The 9,471-nt window shown below is 39.8% G+C and overlaps 1 long non-coding RNA gene across 3 annotated transcripts in view; it reads left to right on the top strand.

The window, feature by feature from the left end:
• The first annotated feature begins 646 nt into the window (after positions 1-646).
• The window catches only part of LOC119893225, a 17,022-nt gene continuing 8,197 nt past the window's right edge, over positions 647-9,471 (top strand). For 2 of the 3 annotated variants that reach the window (XR_005442781.1, XR_005442780.1), the window contains exons 1-3: positions 647-899; positions 3,488-3,614; positions 5,822-5,931. This is a non-coding gene — a long non-coding RNA (uncharacterized LOC119893225). Of the gene's footprint in view, positions 900-3,487; positions 3,615-5,821; positions 5,932-6,245; positions 7,966-9,471 lie in introns of those variants that run through there. The other variant, XR_005442782.1, reaches the window with a different exon arrangement.

The raw sequence follows: 9,471 nt of genomic DNA, 5'->3' as shown, positions 1-9,471 counted from the left end.
CATTAACTGTGTCTCCGAGCTACATTCCATTCACAGTAGGGTACTTATACCATGTAATGAGATTTAATTAAATCTTTGTAGGAAGGCTCTTACACACTGACCTAACTATCAAGGAAATGATATTTAAACAGGGGTGGAAAAATAAAAGAGGTAGTAGAGTTGGATGAGCTTCCTCAGAAGTGTGCCACTTCACCTTTATACTTCCTTTAAAAGGCATGTGCTAGAAAACATTATACTGATGGGTAATTTTGGATTCATTGTTATTGTTTATTGATACTTTGGGGAAATACATGCATTTTTGCTCTTTTGGTGAGTGTACCAGTTTGCCTCTCAATCCCTTCCCGCAGCCACACATGCTCATTCCCAGCCCTCTACATTAGTCTCTCTATCTGTCCCTGTCTCCAGCCCCTGCTCTCTCAGGCCATGTTCTTTTCTTCCCAGACCTGCCATCCTCTTGCCAGCCGTCAGATGCCCTCTGAATTTACCCCTTTTCCTCATCACCTGACTGCCGCATCCATTCACACACCTTCTCCCACTTCTTATCAGCTCTGCACCTGGCCTCTGCCCACTCTCTCACCTGTTTCCACTTCCCATCATCAGCCCAGCAGATAATTAACTGGACCATTCCCACTCACTCCTTGCCACATTGTTAGTCATGTTATGTTGCTGTGTACTAATGTCTTGGGTCCCTGTTTCTGCCTGCATTACCTGTGTTTTGATCTTTTTGCCTGTTTATTAGACTTTGGATTCCAACCTGCTCCTTACTGGATTTGTAACAAGTGGTAGTTTTAAAGAATGCTGAACTGTTTCTTGGCCTGAGCATCCATTCATTGCACAGCAAGTACATTAAGTCAAAGTTGAACCAGAGGATTTGTCTGTAACTGGTGATGGATGTCTGGGTAATTATTTTTCTACTTGTCTTCATATTCTCCACCAAAAACTTTTTGCTGCTCATGTTTCTTCCCCCAAAATACCTTTTAGCCATGTGGCCCAAATACTTTGGTGAGTACCATAATGTTATTATAATGGTTAGGAACAATGGCCAAAATTAAGATCCAAGTTGTAATAAACTTTATGTTAAAAAAACTTACATAACTACATCACAGTTTCTAAGCCTTATCCCATTAGGACCCAACATTACAGCAAGTGCTTTCTACTGACTGAAAGTTAATTACACACAATTCATTCATCAGCTTGCTACAGACCCCACTCCCCTGAGAGCTGCTTAGATACCAGATTGCCCCTGAAGTCCTCTCGTGACTTATTTGGTTTTGTGGCCAGATCAGCAGAGCAGATGATTCCTTGGGTCCAGTGCTGAATGAGACTTTCAACCTCTCCTCTTCCGTGAGAAATGCACAGTGGTCACCCTACTTTGTTACTCCCTCTGGCTAGAACACTATTGTCATGGAAATCTCTGTTGTGTTTTGCTTGTCTGTGTGAGTGTGCATGTAATACCCTGCAGTGGGGTGGGACAGACTAGCGAGAGTGCCAAGAACAACATAGGGCTAGTCTAATATTGCCCTCCAGCTTCCTTTTATCCCTTCCTCCATTGCACTTCATCTTTCTCCCCTCCTTCACCCACCCTCGAGCCTCACCATCCCCTTGCCAGCCCTAGAGCCCTCAAAAAGCATGGAGAGAGGCCAAGAGTCTTGACTGGGCAGGAAATTATGAGGGTGGACCCCCATGCCTGGTCAGATCTGGTTTGTGTTGTTGCTCCATCCAGCTGATAGGGTGGAGCTCTCCCTCCAGGGTTTATTGTGTCACTACATGAAGCCAGGATTCAAATCAGTCAGAATGCACACATGCATGAAAAATGCAAAACAGGTTTTGGTGTCTTTTCCTCATTGGAGAGAATGACAAATACTCCACGCAGTGATGATGTTATGCATGTTGGCTGGCAGTTGTTTTTACAGTTTTCCTAGGTTTCATTCCTTGTTATTCGTAGGCGGGTTTGTGTTTAAGGTGAAAAGTTGTGCAAGTTCTCCCTGTTGATTTTGGAGAATGAAGGCACCAAACGGTAACATGACCAGAGGAAGTGTGGTCCTGAGGTGGTCCTGAATGTGTATGGGCAGGGTGAGGTGGTAGTCAGAGCAAGGCGGGCCAGTGTTCAACACACACAGAGACATGGTATGCAGGACCTGACTGGGAAGTTATTTTAAGGAAGAGACCTTCTGGAAATTCAATCACAGCTGTCTGCCTTCACTGCTTTTCATCACCGATGTTCACACCACCACATAACAATTTGAAGTCCTATAGTGGATGGAAAACAACTGTGTTCCTCAAAAATGTTTATTTGAACCTTAAATTGGGTACAGCATGTTGATTTACCAAACAGAATCCACTTTAAATTCACAACAATTACTGAATATACAACTACTAATGTACTTCAAAGGAACGCTGGACTAATTTTATATGTCAAAGTAAGTTTAATAGTCACAGGAAGTATTACCCAGCCTGTGAAAATAGTTGTATAATGTCTTTCTGTGGCTCTGGAGGAGCTTTGTCAAATGTGAGAAAATTACTCAAAAGATGGCTGGAGTAATTTTTGTTTCTGGCCACCCAACAAAAGAAAGGCCATTACTCTTCTTCTTGTTCTGTTTTGGTCTCCACCAACTTCTTAAGGAAATACCTGGCTTTACAGCTGCTGAATGCTTGACAATGTGCAACAGCTAGTTACTAGCTTTGTCTGCTACTTGGTGCTGAAGAGGTACAATAGCGTACAGTGAGTTTATCAAAGCTTTTTTACTGAATACAGGTGTTGTGCTGGAAAGGAGGTTGATGAGAGCAGTAAGAATGAACCAAAACACGTTTCCCCAGGTCATCAAATACCGATGTTTTGTTATGCCCATCTGCATTGCACCAAGCTCCTGGAATAAAGCCTTAAGGAAGTCAGGTGACACCGTATAAAGAGCAGAGCAAGGAAGTCCACATATGGAGGTGGATGGATGGGTCAAACAAACACAGGACTTTGATGATTGATCCTTTATTAACATATAAACACCATTTTTTTTCATTCATGTTGCATATCTATCTTTCTGTGAATGAATGTCTTGATATCTTTACTAAGTACAAAGTGTTTTTACTTTCCATATTAAGATGAATGAAATAACAAGGGAAAGATGTTATATAAGAAAAAGGTCACATCTGCCGGTAAAACAGCTGTTAAAGAAAGTTAAAGTGATGAAAACATTTTAATTGCCTAAACTGAAATATGTAAAAGGATGGGTGGGTGACATAAGAACAAATACATTAGCTTTTGTTATCTCTGGAATGTAATCAGCAACTTTTTTTCCACATTAGTACTTCCAAGGAAACGTCTGGTCTTCCAATATTTGCAAGAATATTTATTGGCACTTCTACAGTAAAAGCTCTCAGGAAGTTACAAAAACCAGGAATATGACTTGTTTACAAAGTGGGTGGATGTTTTCACTCCTGTCATGGAAGATTCAGTGGGATCTGTCTAATTGCTGGTCATATCTTTTCACAGTTAAATCTCCAACCATCCAGGAATGCTTAAAACCACAATCAGAGGGAGTGAAGAAAAGAGTCATGAGCTGCAGACTAGAAGGGAAAAATGTTGGCATCTCTCCAAAGCCGAACAACCAGTGGAGAAGGTTTGAATTTTTTTTTTCTTATATCTTTTTCCCCTTGCTCTGTGTTTGGGCTCTGACATTTGCACAGGGCGTGATGTGAACAGATTACCACGTTAACCCGTACACTCCCGCATTGTATATCACACTCTTAGTTGTGCACTGTTTGATAATGCTATCTGGGAACTGTATTTTCCTACTTTAAATTTCACCTTTGAAGGGTTATTAGCTAATTTATTAAACTTGCGGCTTCACTGAAATGACAAAGAGATATTACAGATCTTTGCTGGGCTGATGGGCAACTTCCTGTGTCATTTATATGGTTTGGTTTTGTGTCTGTCAAAATCAGTGTCTTTTTCCATCTTTTAAGAAGATGACATCAAAGACGGCATTGCCTGAAAATCAACAATTAGCCCTCAGATGAACAGTCAGGGCTTGTTTTCCTTTCATCATCAATAATGATGCAAATGGGAGCAGCATCTCATGAAATGTTCATGCCAAAGTCTTTCTGTTCTTATTCTCATACTTTGTGTTTAGTGATGGATGTTTTATCTATGAGGTGATTAGCAGAATTTGCTACAAGCATTACCATTTTATAACTAAGTCACACTCTTTCCAAATCACTGTGGGCAAATAAAGTAAAACACAAAACGTAAACTAAGCAAGAGTGATGTGGTACTGTATGAAATCATTGAAATATGAAGCAAAGAGTGGTGAATCACTGTGCATGGATGTCTGTGTTTTTGGAATTAAACCCTTTAATCACGCTTGGCCGTATACTTTCTGCAGTCTGATGTTAGTTTTCCAATGTTGACGTTTGCTCTGTCCATTTCACAGACAGATTAGGTCGTCCCAGGGGAGATGCGGGTGGGGGCAGTTTGGTATGTGACAGTCTGACAGAGGCTGTCATAATTATCATGTCATTCCTGTGTCTGTTCAATACATACATTTCTCCTCTCCTCTTAAATTGAAGGGAAAGGTAAGACTTTTTTATTGGCCTGTGCAACCATAACATATCTGCAGGGGTTTATTGATCAATGTCACTGACCTGATGGTTTTTTTGTGGCCACTTGCTTAGATTTTTGGATTTGGATTTGGCCTGTGTGCTGTTCAAAAGCAAAATTACCTGCTTATAGTACTTGTCCCAAATCACTACTCATTCACTACTCCTTACCCCCTATATAGTAAGTAGTGGGTGATTTCGGATACAGCCAATGTTATAAATTAAAGCGCAGCCACTTACTGTTTAACTTTCTGCTGATGCCAGTTTCTTAAATGCTACTTTAATCTGAACTGTTTGTGCAATCAGTTTTATTTGCCACAAATAGCCAGTGTGCCAAGTGTGGCTAACTGGCAACACATGTATGGACTGTGCATGTGGATTCTGCCTGTATGAGTTTGAGACAGCTACAACTCTGACTCCCTTTGTATTTCCCTTCCCATTCATGTCTCTACGTTCAGTAGGTGGAGTCATTGAGCCCTAGTATTAGCACAAATGTTTCTCTAAAGTTGAAAATTTGTCAACTTGCCTCAGTTCTGCACTGCTTTGTGCCAATTTGTATCTGTTCACATCCACTCAACTCTTTCCCCTGACTTTATATGTAGTCATGCTGCGTGAAAATTCACTTTTCTTTCAGTCTCAACACAGCTTGCATGAGGTTGTGGCTCACTTTCCATTTAGCTTGTGTAGTAGTACCAAACACAAGGAGATGGTTCAAAAACTAAAACACCAAGATATACTGTGCCTTTTAACTCAACTGCCACTGTACCATAAACAGTTGTGGCTAATCGCTCGTCAATAGCAACAGGGACTTCCAATTATTTTCCCAAAGCTCAGAGGTAATGGGTAAAATGTCACAACCAATACCTAACTACCTAAGAAAGGTTAACAAATACAGGAATTTAAGTTACTTCTGTTGAGATAATATGATTGTATTGTTTTTACAAGGCTATGTGACACTGAAGGGGTTGAGGGTTTAGAGTCTTGCTTTGTCAGAAACTAAGGGGATACAGATATGTGTTAAAGGTTGTCTAAACAGTCAAGCACAGTCATTTTAATGAAACTCACCTGACAGTTTCCAATAAAATGTTGGAAACACCAGGAGAGAGAACAAATGTCACTCATTAGTCTAAGAGAGAAAAAGAGATGACAGAGAAGGGGCTTTTGGATCGACAGTGGGATAATAGTTTTTTGTGGCTTTTGTTTCCTAAAGCAGGAATGTTGTTTACAGGGATTGGACAGAGTCTCAGGAATGCAGACTGTGCTCTGAGGAAATGGCTGTTGTCTCCAGAGGGAACTTCTACAGTCTGGCTGCAGACCCATGAGGAAAGGAGTTGACAGGTACATATTTTATGTGTAGCACAAGGAGCATATTGAACTATTCCTTTCACACTAACAGATAATGTGATGACATAACATACCTGTTCATAGCTTCTGTAAATATCCTCTGAGAATCATTTGAGCCCAGCCTGATACACACCACATTAGCAAACCATGGAGACTGGTTAAATAATAACATGACTTGTTTTCTCTTTGAAACTGCAAACATCAGTAACAACTTTTAAAGCTAGGCTTTAAACATTTAAAATGAGCATGGGTCTACAACTTTATGGCCTAAATATTGCCTCAGGTTTATTATATTATTGTTTTTACAGCTTGAAATTTGGAATCAGTGCCAAATGACAGCCCTGCAATAGGTGAGATGATCCAATTCAGTGAAGGAAGGGTTTACATTTATTTTTAAGTGAAGACTGTCAATCAAGTGTTGTTCAGCCTACATGAAGTTACATCCATCTCAGTCAGAATCCTCTGTGGTGACTTGTGGGATATTCATTTCAAGAGTGCTAAACCTCCTGTTGGATCATTTCAAAGCAATCCAAAGATAGCATTGCTGGTTAACCAGTGCACTCATGCATAATAGGTTGTTATAAAATAACTGTAAATTAGTTAATGAGCAGTTAATGACTTTGGGCACTATGAAGATGCCTCTGTTTTACTGATCTGAATTCTCTGTAAATCAGTAGGTATAGAGAAGTACTAAAACAGCCCCAACTCCAAACTGTTTATGGCTTGGTGCCTTTTATTGAGGTCAATTGCAAACAGGATGCTTTAATTTCTTCCACATTTAATGTTTAAGTGCTTTTATTGAGCTTTTTGCATCTCAGTTGTCAGTGAAATATTCTTAGCAATCTTGAAACAATCTTTTTTATATTGTTGACTTTTACATCTTGACTTTATTTGGTAAACTGCACCAAAGCATATTTATTAGACACGTATTACTACAACACTACAAGTTAAAAGATATTTTTAAGAAGCAGGATATCATAAGACTTGTTTTTGTTCTTCACAACACATTTACCTGTTTTTTTCCCCCCATAATTTCTTTCATTTGATCAACCAGGGTCACAGGTGTATCATCAGGGCACTATAGTATTTCATGACATTTTACCGCCATCTTTCAAGCCTACAAGATGTGGTTCTGAATGTGATGTGATTTGAAACATGAACTTTGGATGGAGTATCACTTTAAACTCAGGTTGGCAGTAGTACTGGATCCTGCAACACTTCATCACTTCAACAGCTCATTAGATGAGCAATCTGGCAGCTGTTCAAAAGCCTTCAGGTTGCAAAATGTGATCTGAAATTTCCACTTTGCAAGTTAAAGTCTTTTCTGTTTCTAGCTGTAAGAAAACTGTTAGAACCACTTCTTAGTTTCTTAATTTGCTGAAACCCTTTACTACGTGAACCAACATTGCTTTACTTCGATGTTCTATACACTTATATCAAATGTAGCCCTCTCTGGATGAATGTGGGTCAGTAGAAAACAACAGAAAATACCTGAAATCTCTAAAATTATGGTACATGGCTGTAGTTGAGACCACTTAAATCAAGTTCAAGACAAATCTAAGTCTGTGCAGTTTCAAGATGAGTCCAAATTGGGCTCAAGACCGAGTCAGCAACAAGACCAAAGTGACAAAAAATGTGCTAATTCAATAGTCTTACTGTTGTCTTTCAGTTCTAAGTCAACTGTGATATAGTTTCTTTCACTCAGTACAGTCATTTGGATTTTCTGAGAAACAAATATTCTTGTAAAAGGTTACAAGCTATGGAAGTGTGAATCGTATCTATCTCTTTCCACATGTACATTTGTGAACAAAACTATGACTTTCAGTCAGAAAAGGGATAGGTTGTCAAATGACACACTATGGAAAATTCATTCAGATTGGACATACAAATGTCCAATGTAATAGGAATGTAGTTATATAACAAAGGTGAAGGTTTTAAGATACAACAGTGTTCAGATTAGAACTACCACCACTGCAGTTTCTCTGTGATGACTCAGCAGTGCTGAGACTGTACTTTTGTCTTACTCAATTAAAGACAGTGGTCCGGATGTAACAACAGCATTTTGTGTCCTGGCAGAATTGTTTACAGGCCTTGGATTTGTCTTCACTGTCTCTTTATTTTCCCAGCAGTCCCTGCCATTTCCACAGCTACCTCGTGTCTTACTCACTTGCTATCAAAAGATCTTTGGATTTCACAATCTCTTCTGCAGTCTGCAGAAAAACAAAATTTTCAGCAGAGAAACTATTCACACACAACACAGGGCCTGTGGCAAGAAAAAGATTTCATCATTTTAAAGCAAAACACACTGGCAAACACACACGTATACATTCACAGACATCTGTATAAGTACCAGGAATAATGTATCACATGTTTTCCTCCCAGGTACAAATTGTGTAAGAGCAAATCAAAAGGACAGAGATCACTGTGTGTATAAAGTATGTTCTCAGCACTCAAAATGCACTCTAATGAATCGGCACTGTGGCACAAGCGGTAACGGGTATTTACTACCGTCTATAGCTAAAAACCTGTCGGAGGAGTTTGTCACCTGATGTGACATTTACAAACATCCTGTCACCTATGGACACCACTGATGTCATCCAGCAGTGACAGCTATGTTGAGGCTTTTGTGGTCTGATTAACTTGTCGGAGGACATAGTTGAAAAAAACTCTACCAGAAAAACATTTTGTTGGGACTTTCCGGAAGAATGTGGAAGCATTTTGGGCCCAACCCACTGGAATGTCCTCTCTTGTAGCCAGGCAAAGTGTTTGAGACTAGCCTGGCTTTGAAATTGGTAGGGTGTTTTTCACATCTGTACTGGTAATAGGAACCTAAGTTAGATACTTTTATTCAAAGTGCCCTTCAGGACCATTAGATCAAACATGCATTGTAAGAGTGGAGCCAATGGATATGTGACCTTTACCCTCAGAGTGTTAGCACCTTTGATCTACACAGATCAGATAGATACTGAGTGGTTGTTTATGTGAGTTTTTATTATACAAAGCCAGTTCAGTGCAGCTAAATGGCACAAACACTGCAAAGGTAAAACATCCCAATTCCAATGCCTTTACCAAGCCATTTATTATCCAAATATGTTTTCACTTGAACTGCTGGACAGGCAACATGTGACATATGTTGTAGGTGGCATAACTACGACTTGAATATGGAATTCCTACTGAGTTGAAGAAAGCCCCTCAGCCACCTGATATACACTGTATGATGGGTAAGGACAAAAAGATACATCTGGAACCAGTTAGTCTGAAGTCTGGGTCACCCCTCCCCCTTATCAATGTGGAGCAGAGGGCTATAAGACAGAGAGACCGACAGACACAAAACTAGATACAAAGAGTGATGTCTGTGAAGATTCTCAATCCTCCAGGTCACTGTTAACTAAGGAGGGTTAAATCAGTTCAGAAGTGAAGAAGCCTCTTCAATCAAGTCCAGTTGCCCTCAGTTTAACCCTCCTTGGAAAAAGACAGCGATATAATTAAACTGTGGTCATGCACATTACTCCACTAAGAAGTATATCAATGGTA

The sequence above is a fragment of the Micropterus salmoides genome, unplaced genomic scaffold, assembly GCF_014851395.1.
Source record: "Micropterus salmoides isolate LMB-PRFRI ecotype aquatic unplaced genomic scaffold, ASM1485139v1 Ms_hic_scaffold_8, whole genome shotgun sequence".
Taxonomy (NCBI): Eukaryota; Metazoa; Chordata; class Actinopteri; order Centrarchiformes; family Centrarchidae; genus Micropterus; species Micropterus salmoides.
Note: the sequence above shows the minus strand (reverse complement) of the source record. Positions and strands in the feature narration are given on the sequence as shown.